We start from the raw sequence: 20,514 nt of genomic DNA, 5'->3' as shown, positions 1-20,514 counted from the left end.
ATTTCGCCGACCGGGTGAGAGGCCCCCCTCGGTAGATTTCGCCGACCGGGTGAGAGACCCCCCTCGGTATATTTCGCCGACCGGGTGAGAGGCCCCCCTCGGTAGATTTCGCCGACCGGGTGAGAGGCCCCCCTCCGTAGATTTCGCCGACCGGGTGAGAGGCCCCCCTCGGTATATTTCGCCGACCGGGTGAGAGACCCCCCTCGGTAGATTTCGCCGACCGGGTGAGAGGCCCCCCTCGGTAGATTTCGCCGACCGGGTGAGAGGCCCCCCTCCGTAGATTTCGCCGACCGGGTGAGAGGCCCCCCTCGGTATATTTCGCCGACCGGGTGAGAGGCCCCCCTCGGTAGATTTCACCAAGCAGGGGGGCCCCCGATGATAGATCCTGGGGCTCCAATGCAGTGCTTGGTCCCCTGAATCTGCCAGGGTATCCACGTCCCACCAACGCCCCTGCTGGCAACTGTCCATCCTTCTGCTGCAGGGGGTGCTACACTAACCGGCTGAAAAATAGAAGATAGCGTGGACTCTTCCAGGCAAACCTTTGCACGAATATCCAATAGAAGTTCATTAATGCGAATTTCCATCTGCCCGAATCCATCTTTGACAGACACTGCCACGACACCTAGCAAAAAACTTTTTGCAGAGAGAAGCAAAGTGGCATCCATCTTCTTTGCCGGGAATACACATGGCAGATTGGTTTTCATGTATTTTTTAACTAAAACGGCACTTTAATTTCACTCTTGAATGCCCTGAACATATTTCTGGAGGAGGCTGATGGGACAGAAGAGTGGCATGGGGCTTATTAGACGCTTGGCGTTCAGATCAGGGGTCGTTTTCTTAAATGTCAGTCATGGAGAAAAAAATTTATAAAAAATTTGGCACAAGGTGACAAAGGTTAGAAGAGAAACTTGCCTGATTCTCGGCAAGAGTCCAACCTCAAAGTCACAGAATAAAGCTTTTTATATTGTGCTTCACTGAAGTTACTTAATGTCCAGAATACAGTTAACCTAGTTCTGTTTTTGGACATATAATGCCAGTTTGTGTTTATTATTCATTATTATTTTGCCAAAACACGCAACCCTATTAAATCGGTTTGATTCTGCCATAAACATACCTCGCCATAAGGGGGAGACAGGCGGCTTCTGAAGTACACGCAAGAGTTCCTGCGCTTTGAAGAAATGGGTCAAATATGGGTCCATTCATTTTCTAGACCTGCTTGTCCTATTCTTGGTCACGGGAGTCCAGAGCCTATCCTGGAATCTACAGGCACAAGGCAGGGCACACTCACACACACCATTCACACACACATTCACCATTCACACACACATTCACCATTCACACATTTGGACAGTTTTGAAACCCTATTTCACCTTAGCATGCTTTTGGACTGAGGAGGGGAAATCTGGCAGAAACTCCAGTATGACATGGGGAGGGCAGCAAACTCCACATGTTGTACTCCAGCAAAAGTGTTGGCCACTGGGCCACAGTGCCGCAGCCTAGGCCAATGCATATCGCCATATCACATCTTTTGCCCGACATGACCTGGCATCCTGGCACTAATCAGTTTAAGCTCCCTACCGAAGGGTACAACAGCACAGCCCTCTCTCCCACTTGCCAGAATCATCTTCGCTTTCAGCACCGGGGAACTGTCTTGATATTCATCTCTGTCTGATAGGAAACTAGTGGTGTAATATCTCTCACCAAAGGGCCGAATAATGGAGCGAGGCTCTAAAGGCGGGCAAGTCCCACTGGTGACGGGTGGGAGGGCACATCAATCTCCCAGACACTGTGTCAGGGTGCAGCTCCACACTGTCAGTCGGGCTCTGAGAGATGCTCCAGTGGTATTAAAATCTCATTTGTGGAGTGCCCTCAGCAGTGCCAGGAACCCCGGGGGGACAAGGCATTTGTCGGCCAAAAACAGCCAGATAAGAGATACATGTGAACTGCCATACCATACTCTTTCTGAGGCAGAAAGAACCACAGAGGCTCAAGACCTAAGATTAGGACTATAAAAGCTGGCAGCTTTTTCTCTATTCTATTCTGGACCATATTTCTCCTGAAGCATCCTTCAGAGAGACACTCCGGGACATAATTAACAGGTAAAATAGGAGTTCAGTCAGCTGTCTGGGGGAAACTGAATGCGCAGGAAGTATCAGTCTGGGTGGAAGCAGAATGTGCAGAAAGCGCCTGTCTGGGGGAAGCTGAATGTGCAGAAAGTGCCTGTCTGGGGGAAGCTGAATACGCAGGAAGTGCTTGTCTGGGGGGTCTAGGGGATCCTGAACATGCAGTCAGTGTCTGTCTGGGGGAAACCGAACACACAGGAAGCATCTGTTTGGGGAAAGCAGAATCTGCAGGAAGCGTGTGCCTGATAGAAGCCGAACATACAGTACAGGAAGCGCCTGTCTGGGGGAAGCCGAACGTGCAGGAAGCGCCTGTCTGGGGGAAGCCGAACGTGCAGGAAGCGCCTGTCTAGGGGAAGCCGAACGTGCAGGAAGCGCCTGTCTGGGGGAAGCCGAACGTGCAGGAAGCGCCTGTCTGGGGGAAGCCGAACGTGCAGGAAGCGCCTGTCTGGGGGAAGCCGAACGTGCAGGAAGCGCCTGTCTGGGGGAAGCCGAACGTGCAGGAAGCGCCTGTCTGGGGGAAACCGAATGTACAGGCTGCTAGGAATCGGGGGTGAAACGTCTGCATCTCAGCCTCCAGGGTGAGCCAGGCTGATGCGAACAGGAGGACTGTTCCGCCTCGGCAAATATAGCCCCCTCCCCCCCCAGCAGCTAACATGCAGCTCCCAGGGGATCCGTGCAGCGCAAAAAGGTGTTAAACACAGAGGAGAGGCTATTAAGGCAGGCAAGGAATTCCCACTGGGAACGCAGAGATCCCCTGGGACAGCTGCCTGGCAAGTGTAGTGTGGATTTTGCTATGATCCTGGTCAGGGAGGAATTCATACTGCTGGTTGAATTGGTTACATTTCAGCTGTACTGGTTTCAGTTATATTGGTCATCAGGCTCAGTTGATGCCGGCAACCACCTAGCAGCTACAGTAGTTGTCCTGCTACAATTACAGAAACATCCCAAAGCTGCGGCACCCCCCAAAAAAATGTGTCAAGAAATACAACCCCAGGGAAATATTTCAAATATCTGCAGAACTGGAATCATTGCCTTTGCCCTAAAAATAATAACAGCATGGTTATGGTCATTGGATATATTACGAAAAAACATCAATATTAAGGCTGGTTGTACAAAGACAATAGCTGGACTTGAAAAGCAGAATACATATTGACTGTAAATGCCTTTTTAATGTGAGAAATGTTATTTTATAGTCTCTGGATCCCTGCGACCCTGCATAGAACAAGTAGGCAGGTAAAATGGAAGGATGGATAGATGTTATGTTTACTGAGTGTCAATCACTTGTAGATTCCTTAAGTGGAAGGTAAGCAGGCGGGACGGCTGACGGGCACTTGGTGCTCAGTTAGGTTCTGGCAAGGTGCTAAATTTCTGTGAGCGTCACCAGCATAACCAGGCATCAGTGTCCCCCGTCTCATTTGATCCTTTACGATTGAAAAAGGCTTTGAAAGATGCTGGAAATTGATGTGAAATAGATGCACTTCAATTAACAACCACATGGAGGCAGTGTATGGCTCCACACTCTGTGCCTGCGATGATAAAATCACAGCTGGCAGAATGACTTCAGCATTGGGCTCCTGAGTAAGGCCCTTAACCCCTAATTGCTGTTCCGGCTCTCTCTACAATCCTCACTTGCGTGTCATTTTGGACAAAAGCGCATGTTTCGCTAATGCTGGTTATGAAATTTGGTACTTGTTGGTATTTTGGCTATTGGTGGTCGCTTCCAAGCCTCTTCCCTTGTTTCATTAAGTTCTCATAAACATTTGTGACTGTGGTGTACTCCAATATATGCTTTTACATATTTGTAAATTGCTCAGAATATTTATACAGTGTATCATACTCTCTTCGGTGTATCTGCATGATAAAAATTTACACAAGTACTCTGCATGTACAGTTTATCACATATAAATGTCTTACTTTCATATAACATGGAATCACTGTGCTGCTCCACGAAGGCAAAACACAGTAACTATACTCGCACTGAAATTGAGAAGGGCTTAAGATTTTTTGATTATGTAGTAGGCAGGTCAATGATAGAGTGCTTATTCAAAACCGAGTATAGCTGAAATAAAATATTTTGTCACAAGTTGAAACAGAGCCTGCTGCAGGTAAACAGTGCGTCTGGTTCAGATCAGCACCATGGACAGCGACCGAACTCCACATCTACATGATGCACTGTGGAGGGAGGACCAGACACTGGCGACGCCCATCTCCTGTACTGTGACAATCACTCAGCATCCCCACAGGCTCCAAAAGCCATTCCCCGTGAGTCAGTCACCCAGAGCAGAAGTCAGGGCTCCTTCAGCAAGAGCAGCAGCCCATGTTCTGACCTACTCTGGACCTTGTTGATCAGCCCAGTAAAGGCTAAAGACCAGCACTCTGGGATCTCACCGTCTCCTCACATTGACACGCAGTCTGGGTTTTCACAATAAATGCAGAGCACCAGGAAGGTAGATGGCACTGTGTATCCGGCTGCACTTTAAGTTCCCCAAGTGACGTGCTGCAGGATCAGCACAGCCGAGCATATTAAGTGTAAAGTTTTGCATGCATCACCAAAGCACTCTAAGACACCAAAGCAATTGACATTTTTACCATTTCTCACAGTACTGTCTCCCCAGACCCTACCCCCTGCTGGTGTTCCGGCTCGTATCTCGGCTGTGAATCCCTCTGTGGCTTCCCCCGCTGCCACACCCAGCCGCAGTCTTTGAACTGCTCCCTCCTCCTAGCTGCTACTGAGGCTCACTCTTCATGACTTGCCAGACTCCAGCGATATTCATTTAGTCACTCATTTGAGTTTTTGTTTGTTTTATATGGCATCCACAAGACTTAGAGAGCCTCTCAAAATGAAGCTGGGTTTAAAGTAGCCTGTTTGGAAACAAGGCTGCCCTGTGCCAGATTTTAGCTTAAACGTTGCTATAGTGAACTATCAAGCTACGTCATGATTCAATCATCGCTCAGCTCGATTACTGGGGGGGGGGTGTTTTTGGAGTGCATTTCAGCTCTCGGCAGACAAAGGTATTGGAAGATTACTCTGGCAAACCCTCAGACTCTGTTAATGCACATGGAGATTTATTCCAGGATACAGGAGTGTCCTTGTACCCCCGCAGGCAGAGATAACGGAGGTGAAGTACGTGATGCCTGTGAAACGTGGTGTTCCACAGGCAAAGGCAGCCTTGAAACGCAGCCCAGTGCAATCCTCATGTAACATCCAGAGTCCCTGAACCCCGGGCCAGCTGTGACCGTCTCCCTGCAGAAATATGGAAATCTAAAGCGTCATTTAGAAGCTAAACCACAGTGTAGACTCCTAAGGCAGACACACCAACGTCATGCTTCATTGGCAAACACTGAAGGCAAAACAATCCCTGAAGACCTTTCCGCTCATTACTTAATTTTTTGAGAAGAATAGTCATGACATAGTAGGAAACCATAGCAATAAAACTGATACACAATACAGATCATAATTCTTAAAATCTGCCAATATCTGAAGAAACCAAACAAACAGTCTAATGCAATCGTTCTGTTTTGTTTATACAGGGCTCCGCATAAATGAGTACACCCCAACAGATTTGTCAGAAAACCTTTAGTTTCCTTTCAGAATCAACATTATCTATGGGATATTATACTACAAAATACTCCCACAGATGTGGGCCGTTGATTGCAAACAAGATTTGTTAATGTTTCTGGAACTGATGGCTTCAAAACTGTATGGCGTCGCAAAGGTGAGGAGTACAAAGAAGAATGCATGGTGCCTACAGTGAAACATGGTGGCGGCAGGGTCCTTATGCGGGGCTGCATGAGCGCTGCTGCTGTCAGGGAGCTGCATTTCATTGATGGTGTCATGAATTCACAGAGGTACTGCTCTATATTGAAAGAGAAGATGCTACCATCACTCCATGCCCTTGGTCATTGTGCACTTTTCTGACATGACAATGATCCAAAACACGCAGCTAAGGCCACTGTTGCATTTATGAAAGTGATTCAGTGGCCAAGTATGTCTCCTGATCTGAACCCAACTGGATGTCTATGGGGAATTCTGAAGAGCGACACTCTCCATCCAGCATCGAGGATCTAAAAGAAGTTATTCTTGAAGACTGGAAAAAGATAGATGTTGCAATATATCGCCAACTTGTTCATTCCATGCCTAGAAGACTTGTTGCTGTCCTTAAAAATCATGGGGGTCGTACAAAATACTAGATACAAAATATTACTAAGGGAATTTTGGAAATTGTTCTTGTGTTCATTGAGATTTTGATTAAAATCTTACTTCTGAAAGGGGGTGTACTCATTTATGCTGAGCAGTGTATATGTTGAATTATCTACTCTTCCCACAGTTAAGGGAGAGTGCATGTCGATGAGCCTGGGAAGGGCATTTACTCAGAGGATCTGTGAAACATCAACACCCAGAGGGCTGAAGCTATCATGCTCACCCTTCAGGACAGTAATTTATCTCGGCGCCCAGGCCCCACATCATGCCCTGCGCTCCTCAGACTCTCTTGGTGATGAGGACAGCTGGCCCTGAGTGGAGGATGCATTGCTGCTGTGTGTTGTGTGGGCGGGGGGAATGGGGATTGTATCGGTGGGTTGCGACAAGAATTTTAATCACGCCACAGGCAGAAGGTGGAAAAATAGGAAAAATAAGGCCAGCTGGCTTTGCTGAACTTCTTGTGCAGTCTGGAGCAAAGCATTTACGCAGACAATCCTGCATTTGATATACTTTCACTCCAAGTTGTGCTCCTCTTTCTAGGGCACGTTTAAAAAATGTTACCATGGAAATTCACTTCTAAATGCCAAGTGTCCACATAACTATGCTGAGACTAATCTGTCTCAACCATGCGGCCCAGTGAACACCCAACCAGCATTAAAGCAGATTTCAGTTGTTTGCCCTGATTTAGATCACACAGATTTTTTAGTAAAGATGCTGAACAAACCCACTCTGATAAAGATATTGCACTGAGTAGACAAGATTTAAGTAGGCCAGTTTGTCCAATAGTTAAAACCATACTGCTTGCATAACAATAAGAATTAACATTTCATATAAGCTGGAAAGGCTTTTAAAGAAATGGAAAGGTTTTATGGAGAATTTGGCATTTAGTTCTCTCTTTTCTCCCTGTATTTTCGAAGTTATCAAAACCATGACTCATGCAGCTTCAAATCTGTTGAAAGCTCTTTTGCTAGTCTCCATTTCCATTTAAAAAGCGGGGTTTCAGAGCTGGGGGGAGGTGAGACGCCTTGCTGAGACCTGCAAAGCAATCAGACCGCGTCGCTCAGCCTAGAGTCGGGGGGTGGGTGGGATTTCTAAGTAACACTTTCAGAAGTTGTGCATCTGCGCTTGTTTGCTCTGATTCCTCCTTCTCTGGGACAAGTGTTTCTCTGCCGATCTAATAAAAGTGCAGCACGTTTCAATGCTTTTCACATTAAAAGTCCCATCCCTGGAAAAAAAAAATTAATTAACAGTGTTGCCACATTAACAGAGTAGCGTCATCCCTTTAAGAGTCGACATGCCGGCTGGAGTCCAGTGAGTCTCCAGCCCTCCAGATCAGTGGTCCTGGGCCTACTTTAAGCGCCAGTGAGACCGTCCTCTTGGACCTTAATGTTAAAGAGGTGGAGCCATCTGTTCATCACTTATGATTAGAGCAGCTAAAAAAGAGGTTGGTTATAAAGAGGCTTTAAAAAGCCTCTTATGATGCAGTGTCAGTTGCCAGCCCTTGAATGAATCACTGTCTGCTTGTTGTCTTTAGCAACCAGCTAACGCCTGAATGCCAAGGATCTGGGGACTGAGACACCTGTTTCTATTTAATACCCATGACTCTCCACAGGTACAGCAGGGGGTGTGGGAGCACCACAGTGTAAGCAGCTGGGGGCAGGGTCATGTCCCAGCAGACAAGCTCCTCCACCCAAAGCGCCTTGGGAAAAGCGAGCTGAATGAAGGTCAAGAGCTTGACGGTGGTCCTGTCCTTCAGCCAGCTCACTCCAGCCTCACCTTTCTGGTTGGCTGGCCACTAGAGTTATACAGTCTCATAGCCAGGTAATCTGCCGACAGACTGGTCCTGGCAGTCCCAAACACACAAGGCGTAAAAGCCCGATCCATAGCAAGTCCAAATCAATGTCAACATCCTGCCAGTTCACTCTTACAGGTCTGGCCGGACTCCACTGCATCCAGGACGACAGCTACAGAGAGCCGATGCCATTGCCTAGAGAGAGAAGATACCATGTTCAAAAAGCAGATTAAAGACCAGGAACTGTGGCTAGAAGGTTGCTGGATCAAGTTCAGGCTTGAGACAAACCCTGCAGTACCAGTCTCAAGAATATACTACATTTCTGATGCAAAATGCTCTTTTTTTCAGTAAATGATAACAACAAGCAAGGCAGATCAATGCCGTGTATTTCCTGTTTGAATTATTTTGGATGTTTTGGCTTTTATCGTCTGCTAATAGCCAAACAGATGCCGCTTGCATGTGGGACCATTATTGATACACAAGTTGAAAATGGTCCGTTGCTTAGTTACGACCCCTTCAGGCAAGGATGGAAAATTAAATTAAACATCCACAGGATCTACGTTGACTTCAGAGAGTCGTCGGGTGTTTTTTAAGCCCTGTTCATGAACTTCTGCGAGGGAAAACATCAGTCACCCTTGTTTGCTCATGTCAGCCTATCCCCCCCCCCTTCTGCTCCAGCACTGGCTCCTGAACCCTCTTATAGAGGAACTCACTGAGAATCCCACAGAATCTAGTGCATTTGCCACAAAAATAACTGTGACGTGGTGACCTTATTTGAGTCGTTCTGTACGCGTACTGATCCTTCCCATTCAACTGCCATGTTGGAACGACATGTGCCTAGAGGCTTTTCTCAATATGTGTACTTGACCTCACTTGTGTTCTCGCATACCTGTTTTACGTCATTGTCCATTGCGAAAGACCAGTTCCAATACTAATAACAAAAGTACGGAGGACAGGTTGTATCCTTGCCAAGGATCCCGCGATTTATTGCTCCTGAAGTTGGTTCTTGGGAGTCAGGTTAGCAAGAACGGTTTAGCCAAGAGCACAAGTAAGATCTTTGGTTTCTTGGTATTGAGAAACACCTTATATATTTAGGAAGAAGAAGAAGAAGAAGAAGAAGAAGGAGGAGGAGGATGAAGAGAAGGAGGAGGGCACTTAATTGATCCCTTGTAGGGAAATTCTCATATCGCCTACCTCATCTTGCTCTCCGTGACACACAAACACATATATAGGTAAGAGGAAGCTTGTCAGGGAAGGACAGCCACCTGCAGCAGTGCCCATGAATCTGGGGGTTAAGGGCCTTGCTCAAGCGCCCAAAAATGTGACTATATCTGCTGAGGCCGGGCTCTAACTAGTGACCTTCCAATCACAGGCACAGAGGCTTACATAAAATTGTACATAACCAGGAGCAGGATATACAATCTTAGACTAGCTATACAGCACTGAACAAAATATATATCCAAAACCAGGGTGCATGACCTTGAATAGGGTACATTTTCACAAGTGGGGTACATAATGTAAATGGGGGTGTATAACCTTGAACTGGGTGTTTAAGCTTGATCAGCATACATTAAATCGAGCTGCATACATAACCTGGATTCATTGTGTAAGGGATAATGTACAGGCAGCCGGTAGTTATCGCAGAAATAAGCCTCGACAGTGTGATCAGGACCCGACGCGAAGCGGTAATCTTTGTTGGCGCGGAGGGATTTTAAACATACAAGTAGTACCGGCTATGCGTTATTACTTTGGAGCGGTTATTATTTGAAAAGAACGAACCTGCAAATGTCTCAACTGACCAATCAGAATCAAGTATTCCAGAGAGCCGTGTAATAAATAATAATAATCAGCCATTAAAGAGTTTAATTTTACCCCATCTATCCTTTAACCCTTTATCCCTTTTACTCCAACTATCCTTTACCCGTTATCTATTCTTTAACTTCAAAAGTGTTATATATACTATATGGACAAAAGTTTTGGGTCATTTCACCTACAGAAAATTGAATGACATTCCATTCTAAATCGAAAGACATCAATTTGGAGTTGGTCCTCTCTTTGCAGCTATAACAGCTGCCACATGTATGAGAAAACTTTCTACAAGAGTCTGGAGTGTGTCTGTGGGAATTTTTGCCCGTTCATCCAGAAGTCCATTTGTGTTGGTCAGGTACGTGAACGTCTGGCTCTCAATCTTTGTTTGATTTCATCCAAAAGGTTTTCGATGGGACTGAGGTCAGGGTTCTGTGCAGGGCAGACAAGTTCTTCCACACCAAACTCATCCAATCATGTCTTTATGGACCTTGCTTTGTGCACTGGGGCACAGTCATGCTGGACCAGAAAAGTGCCTTCCCCAAAGTGCTCCCACAAATTTGGAAGCATTCAGTTGTTCAAAATGTCATGATGTGCAGAAGCATTAAGAGTTCCCTTCACTGGAATGAAAAAGCCTAGCCCACCCCCTGAAAAGCAACCCCACACCATTATCTCTCCTTCACCACCAGTTGGCAGAATGCAGTCAGGCAGGTAACGTTCTCCTGACATCCACCATCAGACTGTCAGACAAAGAAGTGTGATTTGTTACGTTCCCACTGCTCCAAAGTCCATTGGTGGCACCACTTTATCCGATACTTGGCCTTGCGCTTGGTGATGTGATGCTTGTATGCAGCTGCTCAGCCACAGAAGCCCATTCCATGTAGCTCCTGGCACAGTTTTTGTGCTGGGGTTAATGCCAGAGGAAGTTTGTAACTCTGCAATTACTGAGTCAAGAGAGCGACTTTCACACACTATGCACCTCAGCACTCTTGGCGACCCCTCTTTGTAGCCATGTGGTCTGCCACTTCATGGCTGAGTTTCGGTTGTTCCTAAATGCTTCCACTTTGCAATAATACCACTTACAGATGACTGTTAAATATCTAGCAGGAAAGAAGTTTCACAAATTAACTTATGGTAAAGTAGCATCCTATGACAGTACCATACTTAAATTCACTGAGCTCTTCAGAATGACCCATTCTTTAACAAATGTTTGTAAACCTGACTGCATGGTTAGGTGTGTGATTTTACACACCTGTGGCAATGGGTCTGAATGAAACACCTGCCAAACTTTAGACTGATTTTTCTTGTATGCTGATGTTTTCTTCTATTCTTGCATGTATATTAGAAGATCTTGAAAAGGAACCATCATTAAAACTGCAAAGCAATTCCTACAACTGAAAAAAAAACGTTTTAGCATAACGCACTGTCTTAATCCAGCTGTCTGATGCAATGCGATAGTTCCATGTGCATAGAATGCAATGTTGATATTAACATTGCACATTGTGCAGCTCTAGCATATGTCCCAGCCCTAAGGCTCCTGATGTCCCGCCACTACTGGCACAGGGAGTTGTTCTTCCATGGACCGAGGTGCGTCTCTCAAGCCCAGGGCTGAGCACCAGCTGGTCCACAACCACAATCACTCCCAGAATCCGCCGGCTGGAACAGGATGGTGAGGCCACCCCCTTTCCAAACACAGACGTGGCCGGTGCCTTTGAGAGCTGGCAGCTCCTGTGGGCCAAACCTCAAGCCTGGGGAAACTTTCTCTCACAGATGTTGCCAATGTGGCAGCATCCCTGGGATACTGGGAAGTGAAGCTGCATGAACATTTTCCCCCACGTGCCCTGGAGTGGTGACCGAGTTACTCATTTTAGGGTCACGAGATATTAAGTAGGCCAATGTCACGGCCGACACGGACTCCGGAGTAGCCTGGCGCTACTATTGTGGGGAGGCGCGTCCTGCGGCCCTGGAGGCCATTACTCCGCTTGGCGCAAATGGGCCGGCAGGCAAGAGGCTCTGTTCATCTCCTGCACAGTTCACTGGAACAGATGGGTTGGTTTTCAATTAGTAACAGCACACCTGCGCTATGCGCCCCCTGCTGTTCCAGGTAGGTGTGGCATTCAGAAAGAGATTAGCCTGGCTCATGATACCAGGGTATCGGCCTGTACAGGTCCTCTAACAAAACAATAAACCAAGAAACAGAAAGCTTTTTATGGTACTGATGGCTACAATAATATCTTATTGTACATGTTCTGGTATAGCATTTTTGAATGAAGTGTTCTATAACACCTAGGGCAACCTTTCATGCATGTGTACGAATATTTAAATATGTAATACAGATTTTCCTCGATTTACGATGAAGTTACGTCCAGATTAATCCACCTAAGGCTGAAAAGTATTTATCCTTACGATCGCTACAGAGACTGGAAGAGGGGCTGTGTGGATGCTGCCATAAGCTATTATCAGTAGAAAGGATCGAACAGTATATCGCTGGCCCAGGAACAGATCAATATTCAAAATTTCATGACTACTGAATTTGTATCACTCATAGTCAACCACCAAGTCGAACCACCGTAAAGCAAAGAGCATCTGTATCTTGAAACTGGTTGGAGATGCAGAAAAAAACGAGTATTTATTCAGCATACACACTTGCCCAGAGTAACTCATAAAGCGCACGGTTTTACACAACACACAGCCGTCCACTGGATATTTTTAGAAGCAATTTAGGGCAGAGTTCTGCTAATAGATTCCGCTTCAGAGCCACTGACCATATACGTACAATATGCCGAGCAAGCGCCATCAGAGGCTGGGAGGAGGATCTCAATCGCACTGCTTTATCAGAGGCTGGGAGGAGGATCTCAATCACACTGCTTTATCTTGTTAGGGTCTTGAAATGCTGTGCATCGTGGGTCAGGGAGACTCAGACGTTTACTTCATGAGAAACTCTTGTGTCTGTCTTTCCCGCTCACATTTCTAAGGTCAAAACAACACGTACGTGTACACAATCTTCTTGAAACAACGCTTTAATAAACAGCAAAACATTCGCGTTTTCAGCTGAAACTGTCCCTGCTGCAATGAATATATTCCCTTTCATACCCCCATTGTCATCTGCTCCCTGTAGGCTTGAAAGGTTCAAAAATCATAAATTTCGAACTAGTGTACTTATTAATTTGTCTGCACAATAGCTGTTCCCTTTCACATTTTAATAAGAAAGTTACTACTTCTGGCATTCTGCACTATCTGACATTGAAAAAAGCAACACAGTGGTCACATTCGATTAAACCTTACAACTCTGTCTAAGATGAACCACTGAGTATGACCACTCACACTTCCTTTCAGAAACTGCAATGTTACGGGCCAGGGAAAGGACTAAAAAATATCTGAATCAAGAGCAGAAAGGCATCGATTCTATGTCCTGATCTTCGATGTAGTCAGATTCCTTCTGCCCTGACCACAGTGCTGAGTGTTTGGCACAATGTTAATTACATTCACAGGAATTTGCACATGACAGTGTTGGTCAGTGAGACAGCTTATTATATAACAGACCTTCAGAAAGCAGAGGCATCATGTCTCCACACCTCAGCAAGATTTAGTGTCCAAGGCGGGAAAATAACTGTATCCAGTCAATACGGCTCATGGCGCTTTGATTTCTCAAAGGTGCACTTCATTTCAGTCATGTCTGTGTGACACGACAGGGAAGCGGTGAAACATTAAAGGACTCAGGAGTATGCAGGAGTCCAGAGAGGGACTCCTGCATACATAAAAGCAAAATGACAGGATTTTAACTTCCAGCCTTTCAGACATGGAGCTGACAGAAGTTCTGTTGGGACTTCCCTGGGTTGCAGACAGTAAAATGGTACTATTTCTCCATCCACCTTGTATGCCACTTCCTGGGTCTTAAACTAAATACACATTCCATTCAGTAGTAGGAGTTTGACCAAGACAGACGAGCATCTCACTCATACAGCTTGATGCTCGGTGAGGAAAGATATGCATTCATATAAATCAATGAGTTCCAAATGGTCTCCATTACTGTTATCATCATCATCATCATCATCATCAAGAGAGGCTGCTTCTCATGCCTCAAAATTGTGTAGTTCAGGCTAATTTCATATTCCAAATCCCTTGGTATACTACATTTAACCACAGTATTTACATTAAACTACTTCAGTAAAAAATGTTTGATAATCAATCAACCATCCATCCCGGTCAAGACTGCATGAATAAGGTTTATGTATGAGGACATTATGTAAACTCTGTGGATGTGTTTGATATGGACAAAATACCAGTGAAATGAGACGATTTTGGTCATTCAAACTACTACAGCAAACAAAATGAGCTCAGAGTATTTATTTATGCACTCGCCTTCATAGATTAGGGTCCTGCTAGCTCAGCATAGTCAAGGTTAGCCTCTGTCCGCTATGGTTCACGGTGTGAGGCCACAAAAGTGTCAGAATGAATTAAAGATGTTAATACCTATTGAAATGGGAACAGACACCACAAAAGAGCTCGTAAACTGATCGTTTCAAGTGTCTATTTTCCCTACACTGCGGCAGAAAGAAGTCTAGCAAGGCCAAAGCTTTAGTGTGTTCTTGCTGGGACATGCACACCCACACATACAACAGCACCATATCACCATGGCGAGAGATGTGTTTCACAGCAAGAAGTCATTTGCCTGCTGTACATATGGAAGGTTAGAGTGATCAGTTGGCAGTGTTTCATTACCATTGACACTTAATCAGCAGCTCAGTGAGACAGGCGTTACTAGAATTTTATTAGAAACCATATTAGGCGTTAGCTCTGAACTCTGTGCATTTGATGTGCTGGAACACTAACCACAGCTATGGATTTTCACAAGGCAGTATAGAAGACAATTCACTTTGAAAACAATTACAGTGCCCAACCTCCTCCACCAGTTACATCAAACCATATAAAGATATAATTAACATCAGCTGTTTCAGTACTTTAGCAATCAATCGGCCTGCAGCCTCCACAATAAGAAATACAAACTTTGATTCCTAGAGGAACATCCCACAGTCGTTTATGGAAAAAGGTTGGTAATGTCTTCTCAGATGTCAATATCATCCTAGTCACCATTTCCTTGAGAAACATTGTCTGTCGATTGTACTCCAACAATTACCCTCAATTATAGGAAAAACAATGAGTTGGCCTGGTTGTACTTGTGCTTGCATTTGGGACCAGGACCACTGACGCAAGTGAATTTGGAAGTAACTAGATAATTATTGGGAACAGGCAAAACATTAAGTACAGTACTGAAATATACACACAGTACCAGAGGTGTCAAAAGTACACACATTCTTTACTCAAGTAGAAGCATAGATACATGTTTTAAAAAATAGTCTAGTAAAAGTTGAAGTATTGACTTTTTACTCAAGTTAAAGTGAAAAGTACAGATTCTAAAACATACTTAAAGTATAAAAGTATAAAGCACCCTTGCAAAGAACAAAACCACCATTTTAGGGCAGAGCTGACTGGACTCCATCATGTCTAAGCATTATGTAGAACGCAGGCAAAGAAAAATAACGCCACATAAATACTTAAAGCTCCATTGGCCATTAACATCATTATACATGACGATTGCCTTTTTCCTAAACACATCATGAAAAAATATCATAGTACTGTAAAAGACAGGGATTACGAACTCAATGTGCATGGTGTTCAAAAAACTTTACTTGTATGCAAATATATTACGTGTTTGTGTAAGCCAGAAGAACTCAGGCACGCACCATAAGACTACCAGAAACCTCTGTTTAGCTTCAAAAGACGCTGATTTTCAAAGTTCTTGGAATTAACACATGCCCTTTTCGGTGTGAATATCAGTCCGGCTGTGCTGGACAGTCTCTCGCATGCAGCTGAGGCTGGTGGTGGAGTGTTAAGCCTCAATGACAGGTTGAATACTGTCGGGAGAGACTCCGCTAACACTCTCCAGTTTTATTAGACATTTCGTCAAGCTACTTTCTTTTCAAGCTTCTTTCTTCCACTGCATTGACTGCAATCACGATATCTTTACCCACCCAGTTGCCTCCTGGTTTTAGTCTCTTGCTCTCTCTCTCGCTTTATCGGGTCTATCGTGTTGTGCGTCAAGTGCAAAGACGAATACACCAATGGGATTGACTTTTCTCTTGTTATTTACAAACGTTTTAGGCCTCAACCAATCAGTCAAGTTGTCTGGATCGCGTGCACTATTGAGTCGGAATAGATAAAATGCTTGGCAAAATGCCCTAATAAACATCATTAAACAAATTAAACAATTAAACAAAACAAGAGTAACGAGCCTGATTTGAAAATGTAAGGAGTAGAAAGTACAGATATTCGTGCTAAAATGTACATAGTAAAAGTTAAAAGTTTACAGAAAAAAATAAATAGTCAAGTAAAGTACAGATACTCGAAAAATCTACTTAAGTACAGTAACGGAGTATTTGTACTTCGTTACTTCCCACCTCTGCACAGTACTCTACAGCAAATAATAATGTAAATATAAAATCACAACACTTTATAATAAAAAGATACTGCACATAAGTTTCAGAAAAAAGGCAGGAATTGCACAATAAAATCAAAAGATCAAACAATGGCAAAGATGAAGGAGCCTGAAACTTCGTTTCATTTTGAAGTTTCATTTTATATAACAAAATATCACAGCACAGATACTCTATCTGCATCACATACACATTACTGTATGCATACTGCATTATGATGGTGGGTCATTATACGGCTGGCAGCACTGCCTATTTTCCTGCACCTGTTACACTGGGTAATATAGTGCTATAACACCCTGCTACATCTGCTTTTAGGTGTCTTTCAATTAGTGTATATTATTTTCTATGGACCTTGGTTGTAAATGAGATCGAATGTTACTCGACAGGACAAATAGTGATGGATACTTGTGCTTGTCTAACTCCTGCTCCAATATTGCTTACACTTGTATCTGGACATTTACTGGAAGCTCAGCCTACTGCACTTATGCCCAGTTTACTCCAAGACATGGATATTTATAACATGCTATTCGCCTCACTTGTACGGCCCTTTGGACAAAAGTGTCTGATGAATAGAAGTAAATCCTTTCCTGGGTTTCAATTTACAAATGTCTGCAAACTTCCCCCTGAAGGACTTCTGTTGGAACACTAGTACTAGGCATGCCTGTCTGAAATGCTTGGATCGTTAAAATCTCGCATTTGGGCCAGACGTGCATGCTCGAAAGCTTGTTGACATCAGTGTGTCGATCCCCATCCACTTGTGCTAATGGCGGGGGGAGGGGGGGGGTTGTGATTCTGACACTTGGGAAGCAGCTTGTCCTCACTGCCAGAGACAGGATGTGCTCAACAGTATCTCGCCTCCAGTAAAGCACAGGCTGCTGACATCAAGCCTCCCTGTACTCCATCCTCATGTGTGTCTGAACTAAAATCCACTCCGTAAGTACAGGCCCTCCGGAGAGACTATCTTCATATTTTACGGACAACCCCGCTTCGGTACACATAAAGATTCATGAATGGAAAAAAATATTTTAAAAGTAAAATGCAACATCCACAATTAATGCAACACACTCCAGCCAACTTCACTATCTGTCATGGCATGTACAAGTTTTTTTTTTTTTATTTTTTAAAACCACTACTCTCGGTGGGGTCTTTGCCTTCCCAATGTTTCCTAAAACCGTCACTACTGTAGGGAAAAAAAGTCCTAACAGAAACAGGCAGAGATAAAACGGGCAGTAACTCTAAACACTGCAGGGAGACAGAAAGTCAAATGATGAAGCACAAATGCTTTATCACAGCCAGTGGGACCTTGGTTGCCCAATGCCTGAACCGTACACAGCAGGTGCCAAGCCAATCGTAAAATGTAAGTGTGAAATCCAGCCGGTTCGCTGGCGACCCGCTGGAGCCAGAAGCATAACATTAACCATCCCACTGACTACCACCTTAATTCTGCCGCCCGTAACAATGTTCTCTGGGCGCTGGTGGGGTCAGTCTCATCTTGCTGTTCTGCAAACGTACAAGATTGGGAACTCCAAGCACATTCGCAAGCAGGAGCCAAAAAAAAGTAAAAGTAAATGTTCCCAGTCATTTTGGGGCAGGCATAAACGAGGGTAGCAAGCATGGGGACCTTTGAAGAAGGCAACAAAGGGCAATTTTAACATGAAGTTAGGATTAAAACAGGGGCTCGCCATGCAGGAACAGGACACACCGTAAGTCACAGCAAATCAGACACTAGGTTCATTCACTGCATTCTGCATTCTGCATTCTGCCCTCTGCCCCTGGATATTTATTTATAGTGCTGGTGGCTACAACACCGGCCCGTCCTCCTCTTATTAGGCAAAAGAGCAGAAAAACACGAAGGCAGCAGGCTAGGGTAAGTGGAGCAGACGCTGTGACTCTAATAAGGTGCTCCTCTAATCCATTTGGAGGTGAAATCCCATAAACGACCCACTGAAACAAAACAACATGTATTTCCTTACTAATGGATGCCACCTCTAAGAACCTTTAAACAAAGCAATTGCAGGGAGTCGAATTAGCTCACCAACATCTATTATAAAGTATTATTATGGGCTGCTTACGATTTTTTTTAAGGGTGACTATAAGAAGTATGTGATTCACTGTCAACGAGTTAGCGTTAGAATAGGCTGGGGGAGGGTTCTCTGTAAATTGTTGCGAGTTTCGTGTGATATAGCCTGTCGTCAATTTGCTGACCGGAGGAGGGGGCTGCCATAATAGGGCTTAGGGCAATCGCCCCACCAGTCCCCTGCCTCTTCTGCTATGGGGGGGGGGTTAATGACAGATAGACAGATGACAAATAGGACAAAATAAAGAGGCTGGGGGGAGGCTGATAAAAATCCCATAGATTTCCGTGCTGTGTATACGTGCACTGCGGTGGTTGGCGTTTCTGGTCAGACCTAGTAAGTCTGCCAGTTACCTAACGCTGCCTGAACTGAGGCAAACGGTAAACACTTGACAGTGGCCACTCCCCCTCGGCTGCCAGCTGTGCAGCAGCCCCGGACAGCCTGCTGTCGAGCGACACATCGGGATCGGATGGTCTCTGCCCCGACTCCACAGTCTGGGAAACGCACCCTCCCTGGGACAGTTGGGAATTTATCACCGAAAGCAGAGTGTGCGGGATGCAACAAAGGCAGCCCATAATTCTGGCCAACCGATCGATGGGCTGACACGTGGTACCCAAATATGCCGACAGTGTTACTTTGCCGTTACTGTTCAATGCTTTTTAAGTGGGAGCAAACCATGCTTATCAAACTTAATCTAAATGAGTGTATGTATACTTTACTTTAGAGACAAACCTCTATTGACACATATGATTTTTTTCATACAACAATTAAACTGGAATGAAACCCATACGCATACATATGCACACAAGAATATGCAAAAAAAAAAAAAATAAATAAATAAAATAAAATAAAATAAAAATGGATTACGCATAACAAAAAGCGGCAAATTGCTGGGATTAGTAACGCAAGCGTGGGCTCCATATCCCGGCACAATGAGGGCCTGAAAGGTAAATGACTTGGGGAACCTGAGAGTGGACTGGCAGAAACAATGCTGCGCGCGGCTCGCATTCCATGCCTGCGACCGGAGCCAAAGCCCATGAAAGAGAACCGGACACAAATAAATAACAACAACCACTGAGCTTGCGACGGGTGTACGGATACCAGGAGCAATACCTGCGCGACTCAACGATGCACGATGCTCCTCGCGCTGAAGCGCGCCTCGCGAATCCCGCGCGACCCCTTCCGTGTACGTATATTTAGACGCTGTTTTAGAAGTTTTTCTAACGACTTTACTTCATAATTTCGCACTTACATGTAATGGAAAGATTAAGAAAAGAAAATAATTTACAACAAGCAAATATGGTAGCTTATACGTGTTTCTTACCGGCCATCCTACATTCCAAATAGTTTCTCTCACTCGTTTTCTATCAGACAATTTTAGAGTGAAGTGACGGCAAGGAAGACTTACTCGGTTTAGTGCAAGGCAGCCGGCCACACCGACACGAGAAGACAGAAAGGGGCGAAGAAAATGGGAGTCATTCTACAGCGGGTCAGTGCAGCAGAGTGGGTAACGGGCCGGGAAAAGCGCAGCTGATCCGAGCGGCGCCAGCTCTCCGGCTGACAGCTATCAGCACTGAGAACAGCGACCGCCGCCCAGGCTCCACCCCCAGTACTACGTAATCGTGACCACGCCCCCACCAGTCTCCCGTTATATTTACTAGAGAACCGCGATTACCTGGTGAAACGGACAGGGTAATCCAGCGGCGAACATTCATGCGCAAGAAGCGCAAGATTAACGGGTCGTAAGGTGGCGTTTGTGCTCAGGGAGCCTGTAAAAGGGGCGTAGCCAAATATAACCTAATACTATGCTTTTTTGAGGAAGAAGAAAAGTACCCAGCTAAAGTAGTGTTGATAATTTCGTGATAAATTTTACAATGACAATAAAGGCCTTCTATTCTATTCTAATTAAGTGCTAGCCATCCCAAAGGCCTTCAACGTACAAATGTGATGTTAGTCATAGACAGAGGCGATTCTAGGGACTCTGGGGGGGCTTAGGCAAAAAACTCCATGGGGCCCCTCAACT

General features: G+C 45.0%; 1 protein-coding gene across 15 annotated transcripts in view; it reads right to left on the bottom strand.

Moving 5' to 3' along the window:
* The window catches only part of LOC111857641 (uncharacterized), a 141,367-nt gene extending 121,280 nt beyond the window's left edge, over positions 1-20,087 (bottom strand). For all 15 annotated transcript variants that reach the window (XR_011989901.1, XR_011989900.1, XR_011989902.1 and 12 more), the window contains exon 1: positions 19,900-20,087. The gene's annotated coding sequence lies outside the window, so the exon portion shown is untranslated. The remainder of the gene's footprint in view (positions 1-19,899) is intronic.
* Positions 20,088-20,514: the final 427 nt, after the last annotated feature.

Source organism: Paramormyrops kingsleyae, chromosome 4 (assembly GCF_048594095.1).
Source record: "Paramormyrops kingsleyae isolate MSU_618 chromosome 4, PKINGS_0.4, whole genome shotgun sequence".
In the NCBI taxonomy this organism is placed as follows: Eukaryota; Metazoa; Chordata; class Actinopteri; order Osteoglossiformes; family Mormyridae; genus Paramormyrops; species Paramormyrops kingsleyae.
Note: the sequence above shows the minus strand (reverse complement) of the source record. Positions and strands in the feature narration are given on the sequence as shown.